Source organism: Engraulis encrasicolus, chromosome 17 (genome assembly GCF_034702125.1).
Source record: "Engraulis encrasicolus isolate BLACKSEA-1 chromosome 17, IST_EnEncr_1.0, whole genome shotgun sequence".
Taxonomy (NCBI): Eukaryota; Metazoa; Chordata; class Actinopteri; order Clupeiformes; family Engraulidae; genus Engraulis; species Engraulis encrasicolus.
In genome coordinates, this window is record NC_085873.1 from 2,117,536 (window position 1) to 2,131,854 (window position 14,319).

The following is a 14,319-nucleotide window of genomic DNA, read 5'->3' on the forward strand; positions in this document are numbered from 1 at the left end:
CACCTCACTGCACTACGAGTTTGAAAATTATTATTGATAAAAGAGCAGATGCATGCATTGCTACAGTAGGCCCATTTTGAATATTAATTATATAGCCTACAGCACACCGGGGAAAATGTCTTATCAATGAACAAAATTATAGGCGAAAAAAATGATTGCGAGGATACCAGCCAGTCAGTTTGCAAGCTCGTGGCTCGCCTGAATCATGTGACTTTGTGCGGAGATCAGTTTGTCACTCACTCACAACTCTAGAACTATTATTCTTTATGCGCGCTCAGTCAGCACCACGGCCAGCATATTCTGCGACTTTGCGCAAACAGCTAGTTCTACTCATGCAACTATTACGCTGGAATTTACAGTGATAGGCTACAGAGTGATGCAACGACAACAACATTTTCAATTTCATTACTTAGACAGGCGAACATATAATATTTTATTTCAAATGGATTTATTTCAATTTTAGCGATGTTGAGTTGAACAAAAGTGAGGGGGGTGCAACGTAGGCCTACTCATCCCCCCGTCGGATACCCTGCCGTGTCCCTGTCTCGTGAGAATGGGATGCATCCCCTCCTTTCCTGACTAATTTGGTGGTGCTATGGCACCTCTTCAAATCGTCAAATTGTTTGTAGGCTACTGTTTTTCGACGTGGAACGCGGTTTGGGTTTCAAGTACAGTGTGCATTTAACTGAAATGTTCTTGGCGTCCTTATTTTCAAAGAAGTCAAAGTAGAGGGCATATACCCATCTTGAAAACGAGCAAGCTGGATCTTCTGGATCGGTCATCCTTTGTCAGCCTGCCATTTCGAGAGACGAAGCGTGAAAGAGGAAGCAATGTTCTGCGTGGAACTTTAAAATCTCTGCGCGGACGTAGGCCTACTATCAGATGCAATAGCTGATCTCGCGGTGATCCACGAACATTGTATAAAGAAAACAAAATACCCACACAAAATGTAGGTGAAAAAATGCGTTGTAATGTGCAAGTTACTTGCATTGTAACGAGGACATATTACCGATTTTTCCCCCTGTAATCAGTTACATTACTGCGTTACTCAAAAATGTAATGCATTACAGTAATTAGTTACTTTAACTTGTTACTCCCAACACTGTTAAAACCCCCGACGGTGTTGACAGTTTATGGTTGGGACAGTACCAGTGTCCAAACAAATTAACAAATTGAGGACAAAATAATAAACTTACAGGAGCTTCAGTGATGGTGAAGTAGGCAGTAGAGCTAAAGGTTTGAAAAGGGGTCCTCAGTAATGAAAATGACCTTGTGCATACCTGATTTTATTGTCTTTTAGAAAAAATCTGACGGTGGTGACCAATATGCTGGACATATTTTGAGCAATCAGTAAATAATAGTAAATATTGTTTTACATCCACTATGTGCACATCTGTAGAACCACTTTAATATGGTCTTCCACATCATGGTGATATTGTTCAATTCTGTTAGTGATTTTTGTATTTTAAGTCAATTGAAATGATGATGCCAGTCCTTGGGACAGGCGTTTTTACAGGGTGTGGACAGGTTTATAGCCATGAAAAGTAATAAAATTACACTTAAATATTTCAAACAACTGTGTATTCGTGTGACAGACCCCTTGGCCATTACCTGGGTTCATTTTGTTTGTGAAAATTTAGTTGATTTTCAACAGAATTAATATTTTACTGCAGGGACATGTTTTTGCCAAACTTTCAAGAATCAGTGCTTTATTGAATAAGACAACAAATCAACAACCTAACTCAGAAGTTGGCATCAGTGTTGGAGCCAAAAGGCTGTATGTACCATTTACACCTACGCTGAATAGCGTATGCCCCATTTACACCTACGCTAGGCCTAGTGTGCGTGTGTGGTATGTCTGGCGCTGCCAGAAATTTTTGGCCTCATGAAAGATTTAAATTTTGGGCCCCATTAAGGGCCCCTGTCAGTGCTTGGGCCCTTAGAATCAAACCCCCTCCTTACTTTAGTAAAGTAGAGTACACGCACACACATAATGTCAAGAGTCTGGCCTGGGGCTAGGGCAGCTCAAGCATTAGTGAAGTAGATAGTCACGAAAGAGGTGAGTCTTACTTGTTTCTTGAAGGCTGAAAGAGATGTGCTTGGTCTTGCTGCCTCTGGAAGACCGTTCCACCAGACGTAGCAAGACTAAGCACATCTCTTGCTCTCTCTCCTCTTTCATAATTAATTGGGATAAAAAAATATCATTTGACAGCCCTATAATTATAATGTATTGTGGTGATATAATCGCATGATACAGTTAAACAGTTATACAGTACAGTATACAGTTTAGGGCACTGCCCACCCACACACCCTGACTGTGCCTAACAACTGTGACTGTGTCTCTACCACAACCACATCACCACTGTATAATATTAATAGGCATGATCAGAAAGGTAGCCAGCAGGGAGTTTTTGATGTGCAAAGGAAATACCACACATCCATCACCACCCACATGACCGTATTTTAAAATATGTCCCACACAGACAGCTTACATGAGAAAACCAAAGGACGGAGAAAAAAACACTAAAAAAAAGGAAGTGAAAAAGACAACAGAGAAGAAATACGTCAATGTTTCTAAAAATTGCAAAATGAAGAATTCTTTGTACCATGTGCTTATGTTAACTGTAGAATATCTGAGACGTACACACTCAGAAAACCTAATTCAAAACTTGTTCAATTGCACGTATGTAACACATTGTTTTTGTAACGCACTAACACATTGTTTTTGTAACGTTTTTGTGCACTTTTGTGTGTGTGTGTGTGTGTGTGTGTGTGTGTGTGTGTGTGTGTGTGTGTGTGTGTGTGTGTGTGTGTGTGTGTGTGTGTGTGTGTGTGTGTGTGTGTGTGTGTGTGTGTGTGCACGCACGTGTGTTGTGCACCTTTGTGTGTGCGTTGAGAAAGGCCAGAGGCTAAAACGTTGAGTCCTGTAATAAATAGCTTTTAAATTAGAGATGCACCGGATCCTGATTTTTAGGATCCTGCCGGATACCGGATCCACTGCTTAAGATCCTGCCGGATCCGGAACGGGATACCGGATCCTACGAAATGGTTGAAACACATAGCCAACTCGCACATGTGGGCCCTTTTTATTACGTTGGCGCAATCAGTTTTTAAGACTCATTGGTTTACTGCCACACTGCCTTCAACGGCCGCTTCCAAAGGGCTTTCACTCCATGCAGCGATTGGGGTTGTGAAAGACTGACTGAAAAGCCTCGGCTAGAGATGCCCCAGATCCTGATTTTTAGGTAACTGCCGGATACCGGATCCACTGCTTAAGATCCGGCCGGATCCGGATAGTCTGAAAAACCCTATTATCCTGCCGGATCCGGAACCGGATCTTGGATCCTGTACATCTCTATTTTAAATAGAGGGTTTTATTTTACCTTTCTCAATAAGCATAATTTTAATTTCATTGGCTATGAAAACCCTGTCGGCTGCTGCTCATAGACAAACCCACTTGCGAGTTGGTCTAGCATTGCACCATCAAAGACAATCCAAAAGAATCCAAAATATGTCCTCTGATAACAAGGTTCTTCTTTCTGTTTGAATCTATGAGTCATTGAGGAAGACTTAACATGGTGCCTATCAAGTGCTTATAAGTACAGTTGAACAGTTTGAAACGGTTACGTGGCACTATTCCGACATGTCACTATTCCGACATGTCGATATTCCGACGTTAATGTCTATTGTGAATACCGACACGTTTTCCACCGTCCGCCGCTATTCCTACATGCCGCTATTCCGACATCCCTAACCTTAACCATAACCCTAACCCTAAACCTAAACCTAAACCTAACCCTAACCCTAACCCCTAAAAAGTGTCGGAATAGCGGCATGTCGGAATAGCGCTATGTCGGAATAGTGATTGCCCCCCGTTTGGAACAGTGTAGCCTCTTTGTGCAGATGGGCTCGTCAGTGGCCCCATTCGCTCTCAGCCAAAAAAGACTCAAATACATCATGACTGCTATGACATTACAGAGAGCCTGAAATAACAGATTAAGATCTGATCATTATGAGCTTGGTGACTGGTTATAAGAGAGGTTCTGCACAAATGTTAAATGTCAACCATAGGTCCCACGGCTTCGCTAATGCTGCGGTGGTGCCAGGCTGTACTGCTCATGCTCCAGTCTGGCTTACTAGGCTAGACTGCTGACCTAAAAGAGTAACACAAACATCGAAAGCCCTATAGGCACATTCATTCACTTTAAAACAAGAGCAGTCTTGTCCCCTGCCCAAGGCTAGATGCACATGAGGTGTTTGGCGCCAGCCACAGGTGGCACACAGGTGGCACACTGTGGGCGCACACAGACAGAACCAGGGGGGCAGGTAATAGTGAAGAGTAGAGTGACTTGCCATCTACCACCCACAGCCCTCCTCCTCTAAGACTTTAAAATAATCTTTTAGGGTCTAATTTTAGAAACCTTACCATAAATCGTGTCATCAGTTTCCTGTGCCTCTTGGCAGGCTTGACACCTGCTGTAGTCTTCCTGTGCTCTTTCTTCCAAATAGTCTGTGAAGACATGGCCCCTGGGCCCTGTTAGAAATTTGTACCTGAATGACAATGATCAGGTTACAGAGAACTGCTAAATGCAATGTATTGATGTATTGCTAATGGCTTTGTGTGATGCCGTAGCAGAATTAATACTACGTATGGTGCACCATACATGTAAATTATTTTCAATGACTATAGTGTTCCAGTGGTGGAAGGGTGCACGTAATGAGGTTCAAGGTATGTAGCCTACTGTATGTGCGAAGTGAAGTTATTTTGCTTTTTTTGCATTTATTTGTTAATGTTGTGTCAAATCCAACCATCTAAATACACCATGTGTCACATAGGCTATGTGGCAAAATAATTTCAAATGTCCTGTAATCTATATTTTTTCTGGTCTCTTGCATTTTGAACAGTACATATAGCACAGTGAAGATTCTGACTGGAAACAGGGGGGGGGTATGATAAACAAAGCAGGCAATGGGGGCGTTGTGGTCTATCAGGTCATCTGATCAACCATAGGTGTATGATAAACAAAGCAGGCAATGGGGGCGTTGTGGTCTATCAGGATGTGCAGTGTTAATGACATCTTTCACACCTTCTGTGTAGCCAGTGCAGACAAATATAAATAAAATTCATGAGAACTTTAGATGGATGAAGTCAGGAAACTGCGTCATCACGAACCTGAAACTTCTCTGACCATCGCTCATCGAATCCATATATGGAGTGGCAATCAGGTAGCCTGGAACTCCCTACTGCCTTTAGTTGTAGAGTACATATTGAATACTGAGTCGAACAAAAAAATGTGGGTCAATAATTACATTAGATTCTTTCTTTTTTAATTTTAGATTCAACCATATTGTTATTATACAAGTGTAAGTAGGCTATAGAGATTAAATGCAATTATTTACTGTACAGACCGGGCAAAGTGGAGGCCTGTGTCAGATATGGCCATATGTAGACAATAGGTGCCAAAAGTTATGGGAACGGAACATTGCCTAAATAGGAGTTCAAGGTCAGCACCAGGGCAGGAAGGATGAGCCGGATAATACAGTTTCTTAGAAGGAGGCTTAAGTCACATCATTAACCACAAACTTCTGTAAATTAGCATTCATTTCCACATTTCATATCACTGACAAGTCAGTGTTTCATATCGACACGATCTACATGGGAAGCAGCAACACAGAGGATCATTCTGCAGAAGCTCAGCAATGTGATTTGTAAATTGAATTTCTTGTGTGGGAATGTGTTGTAGTAGAGTAAAGTACAGTTGAATGAATGTCTTTATTGTCATTTGCAGACAAAACGAAATTAGTAAATTGAAATTAGTATATATGTAAGACCAACGGCCCACTAAAACACTGAATAAAAAACTGCAATAAATAACTAGAACAACAGACACAGACAAACCATACACACATACACACTTAAGATCCTAAGGAAGAACAGTCTCGGGTGTGTCTTGATGGTGGCAGTGGTGTTGATGTTCCAGGTCAAGTTGTCCCTCAGATGCATGCCCAGAGACCCTCTCCACATAGGCCCCATCAATGAGCAGCGGCTGGATTTTAGTTTTCATCCTTCTATAATCCACCATCATCTCCTGTCTTTTCGCAATGTTTAGGATCAGGTTGTTCTCCCTGCACCAGACAGATAGACGCAGTACCTCCTCCTGGTAATCAGTTTAATCAGTCATCAGTAATCAGTAATCAGTCATCATCTCTCTTGATGATACTATTGATTGGGTGAGAGAGGGGTTGCAGTCGTGAGTGTATACGGTGTAAATAAGTGGGCTTAGCACACAGTCTTGGGGGTGCCTGCTAGTGTTTATGGGCTGAGGACAGGTGGGAGCCAACTCTTACCCTCTGGGAACGGCCTATCAGGAAGTCCAGGATCCACCGACAGATGGAGTGTGACAGCCCCAGGTCTAGCAGCTTGGTCACCAGTCTGTTGGGGAGGATGGTGTTGAATGCCGAGCTAAAATCCACAATGAGCAGCCTGGCATAGCTCCCCTGCTGGGACACAGCAGCATTAAGGGCTGCTATGATGGCGGCGACTGTGGACCTCACCTGCCAACCCGGTTATAGGCAAACTGATGGCGGTCCACCCAAGGTGGGAGACTGAAGGTGATGTGAGCCCGAAACAGTTTTTCAAAACACTTCACAATAATGGGAGTGATGTGTCCGCCTGCAGTGCTTTGTGTTACCTTGTGTTATGTTTCTGTTACCTGTGTCAAACACACAGCATCACATGCCTCTAGCATTGGACAGGGGGCCAGGCTGCTGTCTGTGATTGTTCTTGTTGATGCTGAAGGAAACTAAAAAAGAAGCGTATTATCCACGGTTACAATGATGGCACTGGGGCACCATTACTATTTTTCAATTTCTGTTTGCAGGTGGCACGACACTCAAGGCGGTTGGGGCAGCATAAGCAGAACGTTGGGTTACGGATGTAACCTTGGTTCTGTGAAGGAAAGAAAGGCTGCCAGACGGCTAGCCCAAGGGGCTGGAATATAATCCGCGCATGCGCGAGTTCTGAGGTACACTTATATCAAAACTTCATCACGTGAGTATGCCGCGCTACTGTACACAGTATATAAGTCCCAGCGCGGCATACTTCGTCCTCATAAAAATCCTGAACGCGAAGTCCAGAGCGACGACGAAGTCTGGCAGCCTTTCTTTCCTTCACAGAACCAAGGTTACATCCGTAACCCAACGTTCTGTTTCACTCAAGAAAGGCTGCCAGACGGCTAGCCCAAGGGGCTGGAATATGTATGCCCAAACGTCGCGGCGGACAACCATACGACAATTGAATAAAGACACTGGACAATGCAAGAGTCAAAGACCCTTATTGAATGTCCACATACCAACAGGGCTAGAGTGACTGGTTAACAGAACTCAAGTTAAACACAGTCGAATATGTGACCATCTGTCACAAGCTTAGAACCGAATTCCCAAAGGATGTGGGAGATAACATGTTGAGGTTATAGAACCTTGTGAAGATCGACGGTGAAGCCCAGCAGGCCACCGGGCAACCTCTTGTAAAAGGACTCCCTTCAGGAGCGACCATGAGGTGGCTCAGAGTTAGGAGGGCGGTAGGAGTCCAACACAATCGCCTGGTTGAGATTCTGTGTTGAAAGAATCTTCGGCATAAAGTCTGTATTAGGGCGTAGGACCACACCGGTGCCTTCTGGCTGAACATGGAAGCAGTCAGGATGAGTGGACAGCGCATGTAGCTCTCCAATACGCTTCGCTGAGGTGATGGCGAGAAGAAAAATCGCCTTCTGAGACAGCCATTTTAGGTTGATACTCCCAACGGGCTCGAATGGGGGCTTCGCCAGAGCACTGAGGACAATGTGGAACTGCCATGGCGGCACAGATTGAAGCCTCCTTGGGCGCAGTCTTTGAGCTCCTCTCATGAATTGGATAGACAGAGGATTAGCTCCGAGCGTTTTGCCATCTACTCGCTTATGGCAGGCGGATATTGCAGAGAAAAACCTTTAGCTTTGAAGGGGACTTGCCTTCACCAAGTTTCTTTTGCAAGAATTCCAGGACTGAAGCTAGAGGGCAGGACCGGGGGCACTCATGCCACTGTTCGCACCATGCTTTGAAGGCTGCCCATCTTTAAGAGTACACAGCTCTTGTCGATGGGGCCCTAGCACACTGCAAGGTTCTTGTAACTGAGAATAACAACCCCCGAGCGAGGAGGGTGTCCCTTCTAACGGCCAGACCCACAAATTTAGGGCGGCTGGTGTCAGGTGCCACAACTCTCCCCTTGCGCAATGGGAGTTGCCATGGGGTACTCGAGAGGAGGATCTGAATCTCTGCAAACCATGGCACATGGGGGCGAAATGGAGCCATTAAGACAACTCTCAGGAAGATCGTCCACCCCCAGTGGTGCGTCGTCTTGGTTTAAGGAAAACCAGAGTGGACAATGGGTCGACTCCCTTGAGGCGAAAAGATTGCTGTGTGCCTTCCCAAAATGAACCCAGATCAGATGCATTGTTTCCGGGTGCAATCGCCATTCACTTGGGTGTGGCTTACCCCTTGACAGCAGGTATGCTGCTGTGTTCAGAGTGCCCGGCAGGTGCACTGCTCTGATCGAGTGGAGTCGAGTGCCTGCTTAGAGGAGGAGTTCCCGGGCCATGTTGCGTAACGCCTGGGACCTCAGGCCTCCCTGGCGGTCACATATGCTATGGCCGACATGTTGTCTGTTCGAATTAAGACACTCTTGTTCTGGAGTACTGGCAAAAAGTGCCGGAGGGCAAGATATATCAGTCTCAACTCGAGAATATTTATGTGGACAATTTTCCAACACTCCTCTGGCTCCTACATCATTCAAGACTGCCCTCCAGCCTGACAGCGATGCGTCTGTGGTCAGAACTTTGCGCTGGTAGATTCTGCCTAGTCGTACACCTCTGCACAAATTCTGGGGTATGGCCCACTATTGGAGGGCTCATAGGCACACAGGTGGCAGAGGGACAGATTTTCCCCTGTCCAGTACTGGGTGTACTTGGGCAGGTACCACTTGCACTGGACCCATATCTAGAAGGCCAAGGCGTACAACCTAGGATGCAGCAGCCATGAGGCCCAGCAGCCTCTGACACTGGTGAGCATGCACATTCCTCCGTCCCATGAACTGTGACCGGCATTGTTTCAGGGCAATAACCTCCTGATCCGAGAGACATGCCACCATCGTCAGAGTCCAGTTTCACTCCAAGGAAGGTGATTTGTTGTGAGGGAGGCAGTTGGCTCTTGTCTGAATTGAGAGACAGGCCCAACATTTGTAAGTATTCCATTACCATTGCTGTGTCCTGCCCTGCCTGCTGACTCTACTGGGAACATTTTAACCAGTCGTAATTGAGATAGATAATTGACTCTGACGCCCCTCTGACACAGCGGGCTCAAGGCTGTGTCCATGTATTTTGTGAATGGGATAGGCCGAAGGGAAGGACGTTGAACTCGAAAGTTCTGTCCTCCAACGCAATCGGAGAAACTGGCGATGAGCAGGGTGGACTGCAATGTGGAAATAGGCACCTCTGAAGCCTATACTCGTGAACCAATCCCCGCACTGAATCAATTAACAGATTTGGGTCAGTGACAGCATTTGAAATGCAACGGGCGTAAATACTGGTTTAGTGGCCTTAGGTCCAGTATTGCACGGAATCCACCATCTAGTTTCGGAACTAGGAAGTAGCTCAAATAAAAGCCACTCCGCCGTTCGTTGCGACTTAACTCCCTTATTGCTCCTTTCCTTAACAGAGTATTTATCTCCTCTGTAAGGCCAGCTGCCGCTCTGGGTCTGGCTGATGAGAAACAAGAACACCCTTGAACATGGGTGGGCGGCGCCTGAACTGTAGCCGGTAACCAAACCTTACCGTTGAAACAACCCAAGAACTGGGAGAACACATTTCCCACACCTCCAATTGAGTGTGGGAGAAAACGTGCGGCAGGGCCACCTTCCCCACAAGAGCTGTAGGAGGGAGGACGAGAGCAGCAATAGTCATCCATCGCAAAATAGTTGCCAAAAACCAACGTTATCTGCTCCGTGGATGTTGGCAAACTGTGCCCACTGTCGCATGGGGGTAGCCGCCTCTGGTTGCTCCCACACAGTCATCATTTCCCTGACAAAGTCCGGGGGAAGAGGTCTGAGCTCAAATCAGAATGATGGGGAGATGTTAAGCCATCTATGTATCCAGCATCAAGGTTATCGGATGCTTGCACTCATAGCAGCTCCACACTATTATTACCACCTTGTGGGGACAGCTGCTGTGGTGACACCCTTGCAGGCTGCACTGAAGGGGCCATCTGGCGCTCTGTGCCTGATGGCGCAGCCTGGTGCTCGGGCCCTAATGGGGCTGCCTGGTGCCCAGGCCCTAGTGGCGCTAATGGCGCTCAGCCAGCTGGTGCATCAACCACTGTTGACCGGATGCCAAGGACAAATTCCCCTTCACCAGAGACGCCATTTTATTGCTAGAACATCATAGGTCTCAGACAGTTGCTGAGGAGAGGGTTGAGTAGCTGGTATCGAACCTGAGTCCGTGGACGCCTGGGAGGATGGTGTATTATCTCATGTAGCCCTATTCACCTTACTCAGTAGAGTATGTGATGAGAAGGGGAGACCGCTCTCCCTGCCCTTAAAGCTAGTGCATGATCAGGGCTCAAACATGTCACACACAGTGTATGTCCATCTTTCACTGGCATTCTACTGTTGCAATTAAAACAGTTCTGGAATCCAGGCATCGTTTTTTTTTTTTTTTTTTTTTTTTTTAACCTATATTAAAATATATAAATGTTATTATTAATATTATTATTACTTCATCATTAGGTATCATTATTATTTCAGTCACACCTTGACTTTAGGCATGAACCTGATAGCACTGTTACTGCCTGGTACCAGATATGGTTCCAGCAGAGGTGCAAGAGATGGTGGGCACTAAGTGTCTCACACTCCAGTAGCAGCACTAATCACCCTAGGTACCGACCCTGGTACCAGCGTTGATCACTCATCGGTACCGAGAATGAGATTGTTGGTACCAAGAGTTGCGCAGCCCGAGATCACGTCATGTGAGGCTGCTGGAGTAGCCTATAACATGCTCGCAAGCAACTCCTTCGACAGAGGGAGAGCGGCGGCAGGCAGCGTTGATTAGCTAGAGAGATGTCTCTGTAATCTCTTTCCTCCCTAGAGCAAACCACAACAACAGATTACTTACCTCAAGTTGAATTTCAAGTTGAATTTCAAGTGGAATTCTGGTACCAGCGTTGATCTCTCACCGGTACCGAGAATGAGATTGTCGGTGCCGAGAGTTGCGCAGCACGAGATCACGTCAGATGAGGCAGCTGGAGTATAACATGCACGCAAGCAACTCGATAGAGGGAGAGTGGCGGCAGTTTGTTACACAGGATAATTATTCCACTGCGGAACCAACGAGCCCAGCGAGTAACTTCCTCGACAGAGGAAGAGTCGCGGCCGTCCTGCAGGAGAGTTCATGCACGCAAGCAACTCGATAGAAGAGGGAGAGTGGCGGCAGAATCACAGTGAGCTACTGAACGGCGCCGAAGGTGCCCGTAGCAACATTAGAGATATAGCTAGAGAGATGTCTCTGTAATCTCTTTCCTCCCTAGCGCAACCACAACAACAGATTACTTACCTCAAGTTGAATTCCAGGTGGATATGCGCCTCGGGGATTCCACGAGAGTAGCTTCACATGCGAAAGCACAAGCTACAGGGAGAAGCCACCGTTACTATAAGCGGCGATAGCACACCTTAATAAGGTGGGGATAATAGCCTGATAACGATAGCCTGGAGAGGGGCAACAATAGTCACCAGCTCTCGGACAGCTAACTGCCAGTAGGCACCTCGTTACCAGTATCAATTCGTACCTTATCAGATCGCGTGAGGGATTAAAGAGGACGAAGTATGCCGCGCTGGGACTTATATACTGTGTACAGTAGCGCGGCATACTCACGTGATGAAGTTTTGATATAAGTGTACCTCAGAACTCGCGCATGCGCGGATTATATTCCAGCCCCTTGGGCTAGCCGTCTGGCAGCCTTTCTTGAGTGAAACAGAACTAGCAGACGGGCGGGAAATTTTGTGAGTGTATGACAGCATTAAAAGGCGTGGGGAGGGATTTTTAAAAAAATCCCGGTTATGATGTGGACTGTACACTTCTACTGCCACACCACATCCCATTCCTATTGTTTGGTAGGCCTTGCCTGGTTAACACCAGACAATTCGGAGGTTACATGAAATTTCTCGTAGGAAAGGCGTGTGTTAAGATTGCCCATGGCCGTTTATTGGGCGTTACAAATGTGTCATTTGACACAACAAACTGCAGTCATCGCCTTCCCACTCCTTCCCGATCTGTGATTGGAGCCCAAGATCTGGAACCCTCGCTGAGGGGTAGAATCAATGCTGTCTTCCAGATCGGAACGATTGTGCAAAGCAACATGGGATTTCCCAGACTAGGGTATCCTGTTCCCTGAGGGCTTCTCACTGCAGTTCCACTAATCCCCCTATAGCCTATTACCGACAGAGAATCGCTGGAGTATGCAGCAAAACACGAGTGATGGAAGCGACAGAGTATGTCCGGTAAAATCAGAATGCAAGCATTCTCACATTCCCATTGGCTGTGGCGGCTGTCGCCGAACCATATCATAGCTCATTTGCATAATATTCACACAAGTCAAACTACAAACTGTCGCTCAAGTCGCTCAAATCGCCTCTAGTTGCCTATGATCCAGCTTGATCAGGCGGAGTAATGTTCAATCCATTTGATTCAGCTCTGGCTGTTCGATCAGGTGGAGCAATAAAAGCGAGAATGAGCGCATATCAGTGGCACAGGTGCTGAACCAAACAAGATAACGTAAAGGAATAACACTGTTATATGCTCCCATATGTTTAATGGAAAGGAGCATATAACAGTGTTGCGATCAGGTGCAGCAACCAACTCAAATTTATGTTTAGAAAAATGTAGACATTCAGTTGGTTGTCATTGAAATGCATCATAGGGCATTACATAGGACTAGCTGAAGTTTACCCTATCTTTTGCAAACCTTTGACATCCTCAATGCACTTCCTCTTCCATATATGGTCGACTTCCACTGCCTTTGCTGCCTTTATTGTGTTCCTGAAGTTACAATGGCCAAGAAGACCTCAGAAAGGGCTGAACATAAAAATGATCATCAGATAGTCAATGGTCAAGACCTCAGAAAGGGCTAAATAAAAAAAAATGTGTGTCATCAACAGATACTGACAAGTCAAGAGTGGCATGCAGGGCCATTTCAAGGTATTTTGGGGACTTCGACTTTTGAGGCTCTTCATATTATTACAAGAGGGATTTGGATAATAGTGTATCATTGCACTTTGCACATTGACGTTTTGGTCATTGAATTAAGAGAGATTTTGCCTCACTCACAAAGTTGTCATTGCTGTCCTTTGAATACAAGTATATAATCAGTCATTACCAGGGGCCCCCCTTTCATCGCTGGGCCCTATTACCAAGTTTGCTTGCCTAGTTGTGACAAGCCCGGTGGCAGGAGCATGTTGAAATTGGCTGGAATCTCCCCCTAACTTCCTCCTCAGTTGTGAATACGGCAATATGTCGGCATGTCATGTGGGCTTGCTACATGTAGGGCCTAAGTATCAGATCACAGAATCACCACCATTACACATGGCTCAATGTGATCACCATGTGGCTGGTCGGGTGTGTGTGTGTGTGTGTGTGTGTGTGTGTGTGTGTGTGTGTGTGTGTGTGTGTGTGTGTGTGTGTGTGTGTGTGTGTGTGTGTGTGTGTGTGTGTGTGTGTGTTACGTGTGTGTTATGTGTGTGTTATGTGTGTGTTATGTGTGTGTGTGTTGGGGGGGGGGGTTATAACCCTTAAAGTATTGTTTCTCTACGGGGGCTCTACAGCTCCCCAGGGAGCATTGGGGGAACTCTAGGGGGCACTGCAAAGGGGACAGCTGAGAGGAGGCGGTGCTTAGTTGCCATTGGGAGACGTTATGGTGCTTTCATGTGCTCTGGGAATTATGGTAAATACCAAACACCGACCATGAAAGGACACATGAACGCCGCCCCTTGTGGTAGCCTATTTTCACTGGACAACTCGTAGAATTTCTTTATATACCAGTTGCCACGACTGAATATCTATTTCTCAGAACACATGAAAGGCACATTAGTTATCAGAATCGGGGCTTCTCGTGGATGGCAGTGTGCCTCATATATGATCATGTGTTTGCGTTTCCCAATACAGGCCCACTTCCGGTCACACACATGCAGACTACTAGACATGCATTTTGTATGTCGCAATCACCAGAGGTAGGCCTATGTCA